The following is a 15171-nucleotide window of genomic DNA, read 5'->3' on the forward strand; positions in this document are numbered from 1 at the left end:
GTCAGATACAATCTTAATTATATATTTTGAGGTCTGTGAAGACTTGAGTTACCTCTTTCCATTCCCTACGTAACCACACAAGAGAGAAAGGTAAATAGTAACACAAGGAAAATACTATTTTGCATTGGTCTTTGTAGGATGGTGTGCCATTTCTTCCCTTAGAACGTTTTATAAAATCAAATACTGTGGAAGCAGACAGAACATAAAACAATATTTTAGGAAGAAAATGGAGAAGACAGTGAGTTCCATACAGGCTGAAGTTCAACATTAAAAAAAAATCATCTACTGGAAAAAATTAAGCTGGTACTCTTCATTTTATTTAATCACCAAAAATAAACATTCTTGTCATGGAAAATGCTTCAAACAAGAGGAGATTTCTCTCCAAATCATGTCTTAGAAATCTCAGAATTAGAAGCTCCCTACTTTTTTATTTAGCTTGTATTATGGTTAATATTAATAGAAAGTGTGCAAAAATGTTACATTTTAATAGCCACAAATAATTAGAAGGAGATGGATACAATTAACAGTTGAACAATCTCTAAATCTCAATTTATTAACTGTTCCTTAGATAACTAATAAGTAGAGAATTCACGTCATCCAGTCATTTGTTGTGAAAAGGGATGAAGAAAGCTACAAGGAAGGTAAGAAAAGTAGACCAAATGATCTCAACAATAAATTATATAATCGAACTCTGAATATAGAGTAGGTAGGTACTTTATGACTGAAAATCATTTTTGAATTCCTTATCTCCACAAGACAATTTTAAGGTAAACCAATCAGTGTTCAGTGTGGAACACTTAGTCATTTATCTCTGGAGCTTTGGGGTAAACATCTTTTATGACAGCTACATTTATTTTATTTGATGAACTTGAGAGAACCCCGCCATCTGACCAACAATTAATATTCAAACGAACGATGTGCTAAAAAACCAGGATGATCATAATTGGAAGTTACTGAAAGTTACCTCTTTTAGACTGAGCTGAGAACAAAGATGCTACTGAATGTGTTGTCTTGGGTCTTTTTGTCTGGCTGACCTTACTGTAGATGAAAAATCGGTGACAGCTGTAGCTGTGCATGACACAAAGATCGCTCTCAGTATTCTGTATAACACACACACTTCAGCTCACTTTGCTTTGTTTCCAGAGGCGTTTTATTCTCGAGTTTCAAAGCTGAGAGGCAAAAAAAAGTGCCAACTGGAAGTCAAAAACGAAACAGCGAGGAGATACACTTTAATAGATTCATCTGCATTGCTTTGTTAACAATCTGTGATTCAGATTTTTTTCTCCATTGCTTGAATGAAGTACATCTGAGTCACATAAAGACAGTCTATGAATAGAAAATTGTCAAAGAAAGGTGAATAATTTGAGGGCCCCCATTTCCAGCAAATAAAGTTTCCAAGTAGCCATGGAAGAATTACACATTTTGTTTGGACTAGTTCTAGTGCCAGCTTCCAGGGTTTAATTACTTATATAAACCAAATATTTTATCCTTCAAAAGTAGGGTAAAAATGTGTGTGTGTGTACGTGTGTGTGCACGCATGTGTGTGATATGGTATGTGTGTGTGTGTGTGGCTGTTTCCTTTCATGAGTAGTCTGTCCAGAACTTAAAGCAATGTGAATCTGAAAAACAGTCTCTTATGTCTCTAATGCTTTTGTCAATCAGCAATGCCTCTGTTTGAACTTACTTGCTGAATATCATATGTCTGAATTCTCTCATATAAAAACAGTAAGTATTAAAAATATTCAATCTGACAAAGATTTGGGGAATGTAAAACTTCAGGATTCATAATGTATGGATGGTTTTTTAGTGAATTAATATCAATGGGTTAAAGGAGTACTTTTAAAAAATGCACTAGTCAGCAGAAAATCATGGATATTTGAGTCTGAAAATAAAGGCAATCCTATTTTCTATACCTTGGTGGAAGGCCAAAAATATAACAGATCCTCCTACATAGTAACACAGAAAATCTGTCCATTAATTAAAACAACAGTTGCCATGATTGTGAGACTGTTTTCTAAGTTCCTCAGACAGCATCACAGTGGTTGATTTCCTCAGAAGAAAAGCTATGACAAACCTAGACAGCGTATTAAAAAGCAAAGACATCACTTTGAAAACAAAGCTCGACACAGTCAAAGCTATGGTTTTCCCAGTAGTCATGTACAGATATGAGAGTTGGACCATAAAGAAGGCTGAGCACCAAAGGATTGATGCTTTCAAACTGTGGTGCTGGAAAAGACTCTTGTAAGGAGATCATACCAGTCAATCCTAAAGAAAATCAACTCTGAATATTCATTGGAAGGACTGATGCTGAAGTTCCAATACTTTGGCCACCTGATGCAAATAGCCAACTCACTGGAAAAGACCCAGACGCTGGGAAAGATTGAGGACAAGAGGAGAAGGAGGTGACAGAGGATGAGATGGTTGGATGGCATCACCACTCAATGGACATGAATTTCAGCACACTCCAAGAGATAGTGAAGGACAGGGAGGCCTGGCACGCTGCAGTCCATGGGGTCACAAAGAGTCAGACACAGCTTAGCAACTTAACACACACACACACACACAAGATTCTGGAGAATCTTGATGCAACATCTTAAAGTTTAGATAAATTGAGGCCCTATAGCTTAGTAGTTATAAATTTGGAATCTGGAACCAGATCGACCTGAGTTAAAGTCCCAATTCTGTCACTTACTGGCTGTGTGACCCTAGGCAAATGACTTTATTCTCTGAACTTGTGTACTCAACCATTAGAAGTGGAAAATAAAAGAGCTTTGCAAGTTTGTACAAAAGAGCTTTTGCGTTTGCTGGAAGGATTAAGATAGAAAACTCCTCTAAAGCGCTGGCAGGTAGTATGTACTTAGCAGAAGTCAAGGACTTAATTATTACATTAAAGGTTCCATCAGTTGTCAGATGACTCCCTGAGGGAATGTGGCTCATTGATTGGTCACAGATTAGTCCTTCACACACACTCAGTGAAACTTTTAGGAGTTTCCGGAATAAGAAACACAAGTAAGAGGAGGGAGGCAGAGAAAAGACCCAGCAAGGAAGGAAGTGAAGGTGGAAGAGAAAAACTCCGCTAACCAACTAATGTGATGTTGACATTGAGCCTTTCCACCAAAAGGATGTTAAGCTTTGAAATCTAAACTGTGAAAAGAAACTCTAAATGTCTCCCAGACATTTTCTCACTTGCCACTCCAGAGATCCTGAGGAAGACTACAGGATTTCTAGTTCTTTTAGAAGCAGAACACAGTAATGAGAGAACCACACCTGAGCAAAGTCACAAAGATTATGCGAAGTGTAAGACAGTCCAAGTGATGTGAGCAACAGGCTGCTTTGGGACTGGCTCTGAATTCCCTTCTGCTACCAGAAGTCGGCAGCCTCAAGAACATATTACACACACACACACACACACACATGTTCACATGTGTGCATTCACACACAGGCAGGCAGGCACAAATGCCATGTTGATTTCAGAAATGATTCCAGCACAACCATTTCATTACCAGATAAAACAGCTTAAGACTTAAGAGACAAGAATTTGATCCCAAGCTAGCACTTAGGACACAAACACTTTAATATCCATAGTCAACCCAGAAACCCTTTATGATATAATACCTAACAGCTCACCAAATGGCTTCTCAGAAAAAAATAATTATAATTAAACATCAAGCCAAAAAAACGATTTCTCTATTCCTTGCTACATCCAAACTGTTGGCAATTCTGTGTTCTCTGCTCCAAAATCGATCCCAAAGCTGACTGGGTTTCACCATTTCTAATTCCAGCATCAGAGTCCAAGCCCCACTCTTTCTCACCTTGTGACCCTATAGCTTCTCTTACCCCTTGAGAATCCAGACTTTAAATAGAAGTCAAAGACATTGTTTTAACTGTGAATCAGAACACCTCATCTCATACTCAATTTCCTCCAGGGTCTTCCCAAAGGACAGAGGAGTTACCCTGCTGTTCAGTTTTCCAAAGTCACATCTTAGCTGTCTCCCCAGCCCTCGGTTCCTTCGAGGGAACTGTGCTGTCCTCTGTGCCTGGAATACTCGAGTCCAAAACGTCCCAAGGCTGTTTCCTTGACATTAGCAAGGTGTCATCTGAAATGATATTCCTCACAGGGATCACTCAGGGAAAGGGTGATCCTTCTCACAGTCATTACCACCTAGAAGGACACTGTCTGGCATGTATTTTTGTGGAATAATCATGTGTTGAGTGGTTACTCTGGACAAGTAGATGGTAAGCTTTTTGTACAGATTCTCTTATTTAATGTTCTCCAACATGCTGGAAGAGTCGACTCACTGGAAAGACCCAGATGCTGGGAAAGATTGAGGGCAGGAGGAGAAGGGGTGACAGGGGATGAGATGGTTAGATGGCATCATCAACTCAATGGACATGAGTTTGAGCAAACTTTGTGAGATAGTGAAGGAGAGGGAATCCTGGCATGCTGCAATTTGTGGGGTTGCAAAGAGTCAGATACAGCAGTGACTGAACAACAAAAACATGTTGCAGGCAGTACAACAGGTAGTCCTACTTTTACAGAAAGAGCATGAGACTGAGATCAATTAAATAATTTGTTCAATCAGATAGCACGGAAATGATGGTACCTGTATTTTAAAAAGTTAAATCTATTGAGACTTTAGTAGTTTATGTATAGTAGCTTATGTGTAGAAAAATGTTCCCATTTTAAATATAGAGTTTTGATAAAAGAATGCACCTTGTAACCACCCCCACAATTAAAACCTAGAGCACTGCCATCACCCCCAAGATTCCCTTGTGCCCTTCCCAAGCTAACCCCCAACTAAGCCTGGCCCCCAGCAGCTAATGATCTGCTTTCTGTCAATGATAGATTAGATATAGCCTGCATTCCCTTGTGGCATCCATATTTAAATCTTCATTAGAAGCCATATTCAGCTCCCTAAAGCCATTTCTTTTAAAAAATATTTATTAACTTTTCATTTGGCTCCATCAGGTGTTAGTTGCAGTACACAAGATCTTCACTGCAGTGCACAGGCTCAGTAATTATGGCCTGAGAGCTTAGTTGCACCACAGCATGCGGGGTCTTAGTTCCCTAACCATTCCTACATTGGAAGATGAATTCTTAACCACTGGACAATGAGGGAAGTCCCCCTAAAACAGTATCTGAAGTTTACATCTTCTTTAATGCATGACCAGGTAACATTCAGTGGTTTAGATTCAATTGCTATGTATTCCAAAAATTTTAAAACAAAAGCTAACTGTGCAAGCATGAATGTAGATAAATAATAATGAATATAAATAAATGAATAACCATCACTTTTAAGGTACAAAAACTACACAGAGACTCACAAATCAGGTTCAGATTCTGGTTTTGCCTCTTACTAATTTGTTGACCATAAATTAGTCACACACCAAATCTTAGTTTCCTGATGTACATGTAAAAATAAGTATACCCACAATGGGCTTCCCTGGTGGCTCAGCAGTAAAGAATCCACCTGCAATGCAGGAGACCCAAGTTCAATCCCTTGGTCGAGAAAATCCCCTAGAGGAGGGCATGGCAATCCACTCCAGTATTCTTGCCTGGAGAATCCTATGGACAGAGCCGAGCTGGCTAAAGTCCATAGGGTCACAAAGAGTTGAGCATGACTGAAGCGGCTGAGCACACAGCACAGCATACCCACGTTGCATTGACAGTTAAAAGATTATGAGATCATGTAATTAATGCAAGGCACAGGTAGGTCATTGATAACTGTTATTACTCACTACTATTGTTATTTCTATTCCAGAAGCTAGGCCATACTGCCCTAAATTCTTAGTACTGTTTGTCTTTTCAAAGTATCACAGTTGCCTTCTGAGATACAGACATCTCTGTGAAATAGGTAGAGGAAGAAAGTATGACTCATATTGTTCAGATGCAGAAACCAAAGCAAAGAATAATCAAAGTGACTTGCACAGGCATCAAATAGACTATTGGCAGAGTAGGGTCAAGAACTCAGATTTTTCCAAAGACTCTCAAAGTAATTCATGTGCATTATTCATTGCCACTATATTTTAGCTAAGTTGATAGAAGGAAACGGCCCTCATTGCATTTGCTAAACGGGGAATAGAAAGCAGGAGTGTGCTAAATGACTTATACAAATTGTAAACGTTAAATAATGACAGAGCAAGAATGAAAACTTCTGCCTGTGGATTTCTGAGCTTGCCTATCCCACCAACTTTAAAACTGGAGCTTTACAAAAACAAATTACTAGTCAGCACATTCAAGAAAAATGAAGAGATAAAGAGACAGAAGGGAAATAGAAAAAAAAAAACTCTGAAGAAATTTGATGGAATAAAGATAAACACTGAAAATGGTTGGAAGTTGTGAATATGGCCCATATGTTCTTCTGGAGCCAGAAATTACCCAGACAAATAGGTGGGAATATATGCCTGCTAGACAGACAATGTACCAGAAATACCCATTTAGGGATATAGTAATCAATGTGTTATCAAGAAATGTGTCTTTAGGATCATGGAGAATATGCTATTTCCAGTGATGCCTTCGAAATTTCAAAATTCTTGGTCTGTGACTGCATAAAATGAGTTATTGGCTTGAACTAGAACAGAGGAGACAGACTTGCAATGCAAAAAAAAAAAAAAAAACTTGACTCTCTTTTAGCCAGCTCCTTGCAAAAGAATGTTGTGATAGTTAGTGAAAAAGCACTTTCTAAAATAAGATAATCTGTTTTGGGTACAGAACAATTCTTAATATTTCAATGTTTAAAAGCAGTAGTTTGCAGCAGTCTTTAAAAAATTATTAGGGTATGATGTTCCAGAATTCGTGTGCCCCTTTTCTGAAAGCACAGAGTGGAGAGGAGGGTTTTGCTGATGTAAGTCATGAGCTATATAAGGTTTACTTCTTGAACACTTGCTGGCATGGACTTAATTCCACTCCCTACATGCTAACCTACTTTTCTTACCCTTTCAGGTAGAGCAGAGTAAAAGCTGTACCTTCATGTTTTTGATGGAGATACAGAACTTTGTTCTTTAAGAGAGATACTTTCTGAGTATTTTAAAGGAGATCTTATTTCCAGGAGGGCTTAATGAATACCACAGGTGTTCATATGTCAAGAACACTTTAAGACTAGTCCTGCCTAGAGGCAGAATGACAAATCTTCGTGGGAGGTGTTTGAATTATGCTGGAATTCAGAACATGCAATGACGCATGGCAATATTCAGTTCATTCCCATGCCCGAACTCTCAAGAAATAAAAAGAGCAAAACAATACTCCATGTTTCTACATGTTTGGAATGTGTGGGATTTGTGTGTGTATATGGTTAAGGTGGGAGAAGGAATGTCTTCATTCCTTACTGAGGTTACCCTGTCACTCTCTGAGCTCCGTAGTTCAATTTGAACAACTGATCTAAGAGAATAAATAGCAGGGGAAGATAGACACTCAAAAAAATGTAGAAATCAGTAAAAGTTATCATTGAGGGCTTTTTTTTTTTTTTTTTTTCCCATTGAGGGCTTTTGATGGGACCACAGCCACCCTTCCTCTCCAACGTGCGAATTTTGATTCTCTGGATGTGCTATTCCCCCATCCTAAGCCACACCACACAGTGTTGTATTCCACCCAAGAGCCATAGGCCTGAACTTTCCTGAGCTCCTGTCCAAATACTGAACTAGACCCAAAATATTGTACTAGCCTTTCTCCACAAGACACAATGACATGTGATTGTAAATGCATCTATTATGACTTGAATAGCCTCTTTTCAAATGTGATATCATGCCAATCATTCAAAATAGAGTGTTCATATACAAATCTGATTTTGTGCTTTTCTAGTAGAACTGAAAGATCTAAAAATACTGGGCTCACCATCCCCCAACATAGCAAACTCCAAAACAGCTGCCCCCCACCTCTTTCAACAGAATGGGCACACTACTCTTCCCCAAGCTTTCAGGGGGCACCTGCAGGTTTTTTACTGTTTCCTGGGGGCTCAAGGCAACAGAATGGGTTGTTTCCCATCTGGAAGCACAGAGGGAGTTGAGCGGTCTGGGGCTGCGACCTCTGACTAGAAGGTAGGTGAATGTTGACTGTAAACCTACAGGCACAACTAAGTCCAGCAGATTCGGGAAATCTTTGTTTCATTGTTTTACCTTAGAGCAAAAACTAAAACAACAATAGGAAGGAATCTTAGACCAAACTACCCACAGCCCCATCACCTAAATAAATCAGCATTGTCTTTGAATGTATTATCTGGTGACCTTACCTGACACATTCACCAATTCTGTATTGTTGGTAATGGTGTAGAATGGACTGTGTTACTACTATGTATGTTCCCTTCACATTATATTAATACTAGGAATAACTTAAGTGTTCTGCCTCCTTTAAAAAAAAAAAATCCTTTCAGTACTCAAGCTGCAGCTGCTGTTTAATCTCTAAGTTTTATCTGACTCTCTGTGACCCTATGGACTGTAGCCTGCCAGGCTCCTCCGTCCATGGGATTTCCCAGGCAAGAATGGAGTGGGTTGCCATTTCCTTCTCTAGGGAATCTTCCCAACTCATGGATTGAACCCGTGTCTCTCACATTAGCAGGCAGATAGGTACCCAAGGTACCTATGCAAACATATACCAACGTCTATAAACATACATATAAAAGCATTTTGTTAGGGAAAAATGGGATTATGCTATGAACATTTCTCTGCAGTGTTCTTTTCTTGTATAACAATGTACCATACATATAGGGAAGATTTATGCCACTTAAAAACCTGTGACAAAATTTCAGAGCATTCTATGAAGCCTTCTGCCTCTTTATGGAGGTTCTGTCTCCACCTATAGGGCCCCACACACCCAGGACTGGGACGCATCTCAGGCATGGCTCACTAGGAAAGCCGCATTATCAAAAAGCCTGGGCTTTGGCATCAGACACACCTAAATTTGAATGCTTTCTCTGCCATTTACTGGGTCTGTCACCTTGGCACCAGGCCTCCATATAATTAAGGAGGAAAGTGGAAAAAAAAAAAACTGTCTTAAAACTCAACGTTCAAAAAACTAAGATCATGGCACCCGGTCCTATCATTTCATGGCAAAGAGTTGAGGAAAAAATGGAAACAGTGGCAGATTTTATTTTCGTGGGCTCCAAAATCACTGCAGAAGGTGATGCTTGCTCCTTGGAAGAAAAGCTATGACAAGCCTAGACAGTGTATTAAAAAGCAAAGATACCACCTTGCCAACAAAGGTCTGTATAGTCAAAGCTATGGTTGTTCCCAGCAGTCATGTATGGATGTGAGAACTGGATCATAAAGAAGGCTGAGCACCAAAGAACTGATGCTTTTCAACTGTGGTGCTGGAGAAGATTCTTGAGAGTTCCTTGGACTGCAACGAGATCAAACCAGTCAATCCTAAAGGAAATTAACCCTGAGTATTCATTGGAAGGACTGATGATGACGCTCCAATACTTTGGCCACCTGATGCGAAGAGCTGACCCATTTCCCTGAAGCTGGGAAACAGTGAGAGCAGGAGAAGAAGAGGGTGACAGAGGATGAGATGGTTGGATGGCATCACCGACTCAACGGACATGAGTTCGAGCAAACTCAGGGAGACAGGGAAGCCCAGCGTCCTGCAGTCACCATGAGTTTTTGAGCCATGGCTCACAAAGAGTAGAACATGACTTAGTGACTGAACAAGAGCAACAAACAATAGCCCCTCAAATTTGATACAAGTCCACCTTCAAGTAATTTACCTGGGATTTAGCCATAAAACAATCTGAAAATAAGCTATTTAACAAAGCATATATGTGAATGTATTGTGTGATGTGTTATTTTATTTTGAATTATATTGAGGAAGGGATGCCATAATCTCATGGAACATAATCTAGCTGTTCCATGAATCTTAACCATGTCTCATGTGTATGTATGTGTGTGTGTGTTATTTTGTTTTAAATTTTATTTAGGAAGGGATGCCATAATCTCATGGAACATAATCTAGCTGTTCCATGAATCTTAACCATGTCTCATATGTGTGTGTGTGTATTGAGATAAGATCTATTGTTTCTAAATGAAGCTGACCACATTTGGGTTCATGAAGACTGCAGGAGACAAACTGATGGGAAGGTTTCATTCGGGCAGAGGCTAGGTGTTCCTCAATTGTTTCCCCTCATGCAGCCACCATTCCTCTCTATTCGGCCCATTTTCCCTACCACAGACCTCAAGGTTTGACCCCTGACAGCCTCCCTCCATAAACTTTCCTCATCTCCCTCTTTCTGTCCTCCTCATCTCCTTTACCATGTTCTTGTTTTCTGCATTTTTTGGTACCTTTATCTCCACCTCCAGATGGAAAGCTCCTTGAAGGTAGGCACTGAATCACCGCATTCCCAACACCTAACTTCTACTCACTAACTGATACACACTGTAATAAGGCAGGCAGTGAAAGCAGAGAGCTGCTTCCAGTATCAGTGCTGAAGGCGGCTACCATCTTCAGCTGTTGTCGCTCTAGCTTGCATTCCCTTTTCTTAATTTTTTTAAAAAAAATTTATTTACTTTTAATTGAAGGATAATTGCTTTATAATATTGGTTTCATTTCTACCATACATCAACATGAATTAGCCATAGGTGTACATATGTCTCCTCCTTCCTGAACCTCTCTCCCACCTTCCACCCTCTAGGTGGTTACAGAGCCCTGGTTTGAGTTCCCTGAGTCATACAGCAAATTTCTATTGGCTATCTATTTTATATATACAGCCACTATGGAAGACAGTATGGAGATTCCTTTAAAAACCAGGAATAAAACTACCATACAACCCAACAATACCACTTCTAAGCATATACTTGGAAACCAAACTCGAAAAAGACACGTGTAACCCAGCATTCATTGCAGCACTATTTACAATAGCTTGGACATGAAGCAACCTAGATGTCCATCAACAGATGAATGAATGAAGAATCAACCTATCTTTTTTAGCTCAGGCGCTGGAGTCCAAGTGTTAAATGCCTCATTAGCACCTTTCTTTTAGTGACTTGGAAGAACTAAGGTTCTCAAGTGACTCTGAAGTTGACCAAGGTGCAAGGCTGTGGCAGTGGGGCAAGAACCCACATCCCTGGGGTCTGAAGTGAGGGAGAAAGCAAAAGGGGTTGCAACTTTGTTTCTGTCCTAGTTCTTAAAACAGCTCTCATTTGGGGCTTTTCAGTTTCAAGTTGTACACTCTGGTTTTTTTGTTTTTGTTTTTGTTTTTTTAAGGGGCCAAAGTGAATTCTTTCTGCACTGGACTACAGCCCACCAGGCCCTCCGTCCATGGGATTTTCCAGGCAAGAGTACTGGAGGGGGGTGCCATTGCCTTCTCCGGTTTAAAAGAATACACAGCCTTAAACACTAAATAGGGCAGCGCTATAACTCGGGTTGCTGAAAAAATTAGGGGGCTTCCTAGGTGGCGCTAGTGGTAAAGAATGTGCTTGCCAATGCGGGAGACTTAAGAGGTGAGGGTTTGATCCCTGAGTTGGGAAGATCCCCTGGAGGAGGAAATGGCAACCCACTCCAGTATTCTTGCCTGGAGAATCCTATGGACAGAGCAGCCTGGCGGGTTACCGTCCATTGGGTTGCAAAGAGTCGGACACAAATGAAGCAACTGAGCATGCAAGCAAAATGAAATTAAGATAGGCAATCATAAAAGGGATTTTAATATATAAAAAGACTCATTGCCATAATTTGCCTCCTAAATAATAACACCCAATGAGCTGTAGCATATTTTATCTGAAGTTTTGGCTGCCTTTATTTACTCCATGAAACGGGGCCCAGAACCTACATTATTGTATTAAGTTTACAAAGCTATCAAGATGCCCTTGAGTAAGATTCATCATCTTGTCCTAAATTCTCCACACGCTCCACTAAAAGCCTAGTGGCAGACTGAAGGGATTGTCAGAAAGCATAAAAGGCAAAATAAAAATTTTATGCTCTTTTAGGCAAGTGAAGATCTGCCCTCTAGCAATTTCTGATATTAACTCATTAATCCTCACAACCTATCTAGAGGATGGATTTCAGGAATGAACAACCCTTGTCACCTCAATCGCTTTTAAAACCTGCACCAAACACAGCACTGTCTATTTTCCTGGGTTGGTCTGAGCATCGCCTCAGAGCCCAGGAAGAGCTGAGACTGAGACAGACAGGATTCAGAAGCATCTCTACAACTCCCTTCTTTCCCTATCACCAGGGCCAGCAGCTGCACAGGACCCGGTGCTTGGTTGACACACTGTGCTGCCATCTTGAATTTTTTTTTTCCAAATGAATATTGATCAAGAAGTACTGCATTTTCATTCTACACTGGGTCCCACCAATTATATAGCCAGTCCTGCCTGTCACACATCCTGGGTGAAAAGACATCAGTAGTATAACACCTAGGCCTGGACGTGTTTCCTTGATCTCCATACTGATGCCCATAACAAACATGTCCACCTGCTCTGCTGTGGCATCAATCCTCTAGTTTGCAATGCTTGTTCAAAATGAAATTGGACTATATGCTTAGAATTGTATATAAAACTTAAGACCATATTCCTTCTCAACTGTATTCATGCCACATTTATGTTTTCTCGGTTTGAAATTTACTTTAGTGTGTTTAATTATTGCCACATAATACTGTACCTTCTTTGGCTGTGGCATCTCAACAATGTGCAATTTCTAATAGTCAGCATGAAATCATAACTTAGAAAAACATTGCTGAGCTAATTACAGAGACTATCAAAATACATCTACATCTTTTCTGGGCCACCGTCCATATCTGAATCATAATAAGTGTGAAAATGTTTACAAATCATTACAAGTTTTCCACCGAGTTTCGCTCTGTGTTGGGACCAATCGTGTTCTTTCAGTCATTTGAGTCGACAAGCTGGATCATCTCCAGTGAGAATGCCAGTTTTAGAAAACAGCTTATTAGAGATTATAAAAATCAAAAGACAGAATTAAATAGACCTGAAAATGCAAAATGTAAGGAACATTCTTCGTGTAACTATTAGAATACACCCCTCAGCATAATATTTATTTTGCAAAACATTCCACTGAAGTTAAAAAGGGAAAGAATTGAAGGAAAGTAGCCAGGGACTTAATTTGGTATATTTTGATGAATTTATATGTTTTTTAAAAACCCTATTTAGAAGCCTGGAAATTAGGTGGTAAGGAAGTTAATAGTTCATGACAAAATAAAGGAAAATTATTTTAGTAAGTATTCACCTAGTATTACTTTTATGACATTGGAGCTGAGCTGCTACATCAGAATTCTGATTTTTCATTACTTCATGTAAGATTCATTGTACCTATTATGTACAAGGTATTGGAAGAATCCAGTAATGCTCCAAATTTCTTACTCCTTCACATGTTAAGCCTTAACAACTGAACTAGACATATATTTTGAGGAATAATGAACCCATTTTTTTCCTCTAAATAGTTAGATATTATATATTTTAATTCAAGGAAGGAGGGTTTAGTTTTTGCATTCTGATAAAAATGCTGTGTATATGGTTGGATGGCGTCACCAACTCAATGGACATGAGTTTGAGCAAGCTCCAGGAAATAGTGAAGCACAGGGAAACCTGGTGTGCTACAGTCCATGGGGTCACAAACAGTTGGACACGACTGAGCGACTGAACAAAATATATATGTGTGTGTGTGTGTACATATGCATATATATGTGCATGTATATATATATGTATATATGCTTGAGTCTAAAAATGAGCTTTAAATATGTGTATGTATAACTGATTCACTTTGCTATACAACTGAAACTAACACAAGTCAACCATATTCCAATAAAAATTTTAAAACATAAAAATGAACTTTTGGGAGTCCACGAAACCCCAAAATTGTTCATGAAATTTTGGATGGAGGAACATTTTTCTGGTGTTAGCACTTGTAGTTTTCACGATTCTCAAAGAATTCATGATTCCAGGTCCTAACAGACTTCCCATAGTACTGCCGACTTCTGGGCTTCTCAATCACTATCCTGAGAACCTGGTGCACTCAAAAACCATGAAGTTCAGAGTCAGGCAGATTCCTTATTCTGAAAGCTCTCGGAGATTGTCTGGTTGTAGCATTTTGTGCTCTTGGCATCATTTGGTTCTGTGCTTATTTTCCCTGTGAGTGAGGTGTGTACTCTCCATGGGGATGCAAACTACTTTGGAGCCATAAATATTTTTAGTCTACTGCAGCTTAGATACATGTTGTATCCTCAGACATTTATGCAGTGTGATCCATAGTGTTTAGAAGATGTCAGAATTGAGAGCATTAAATTCCTTGATAGAAACAGAAAACAATTTCCAACTTGACTAATATTGTTAAGTAATGTGTGAAACAAGAAGGGTTACAATGTTGATAATGTTATGATTTGCTAAAAGTGGAAATTACTTTTGTGGTTGAAATGATTCAAATGAATTCATTCCAGTCTCACTTCTATCTTGCTTAGTATTTTTTTCTGATAGAAAATTCAGCTACTTTTCAATAGAAAATAAAGCAAATTATTTGTCTTTGACTTCAAAGTTTCACATATCATTCTTCAGAGATTCTGCAATGTGCTATATTTAATATAATTCACCTAGACCTCCTGTCCAGTCAACAATAGTAAACTCTTCCAAAGGTCATTGCTTGGGGAGAAGATTGAGAAATTTTGAATAAGTGAAATTCTTTAACTATATCCTTGCTTACATGCTTATATCCATAGCTATTATTTATCTGTATAAAAGCAAAGAATTTGATGATATACAATGAAGGCCCATGATTACCTCTGAGAGTGTATCTCAAACTTGGAACATACTACTAGGTCAGAGAGATGTAGTAGACATTTTGGCCTTCCCATTATCCATTGTCTTTTTTTCTTAGTCACTATACTCTAATTTCCTTTTGAGTATTCTCTCAACACAGCAACATTTATATATTTATATATTTATATATATATATATATATGAGTACAATTGCATTGCCTTGTTGTATTAGTTTCTGCTGTACAATAAAGTAAATCCACTATATGTATACATATATCCCCTTCCTCTTGAGCCTCTCTCTTGCCTCCCCCCATCCCACCCAGTTATCCCAGGGCACCCAGCTGAGTTCTCTGTGTTATAGAGAAGCTTTCTCCTAGCCATCTATTTTACACATGGTAGTGTATCTATGTCAACGCTACTCTCTCAATTTATCCCGCCCTCCCCTCCTCCAGCATGTCCACATGTTAATTCTCAATG

Source organism: Bos indicus x Bos taurus, chromosome 28 (assembly GCF_003369695.1).
Source record: "Bos indicus x Bos taurus breed Angus x Brahman F1 hybrid chromosome 28, Bos_hybrid_MaternalHap_v2.0, whole genome shotgun sequence".
NCBI classification, from domain to species: Eukaryota; Metazoa; Chordata; class Mammalia; order Artiodactyla; family Bovidae; genus Bos; species Bos indicus x Bos taurus.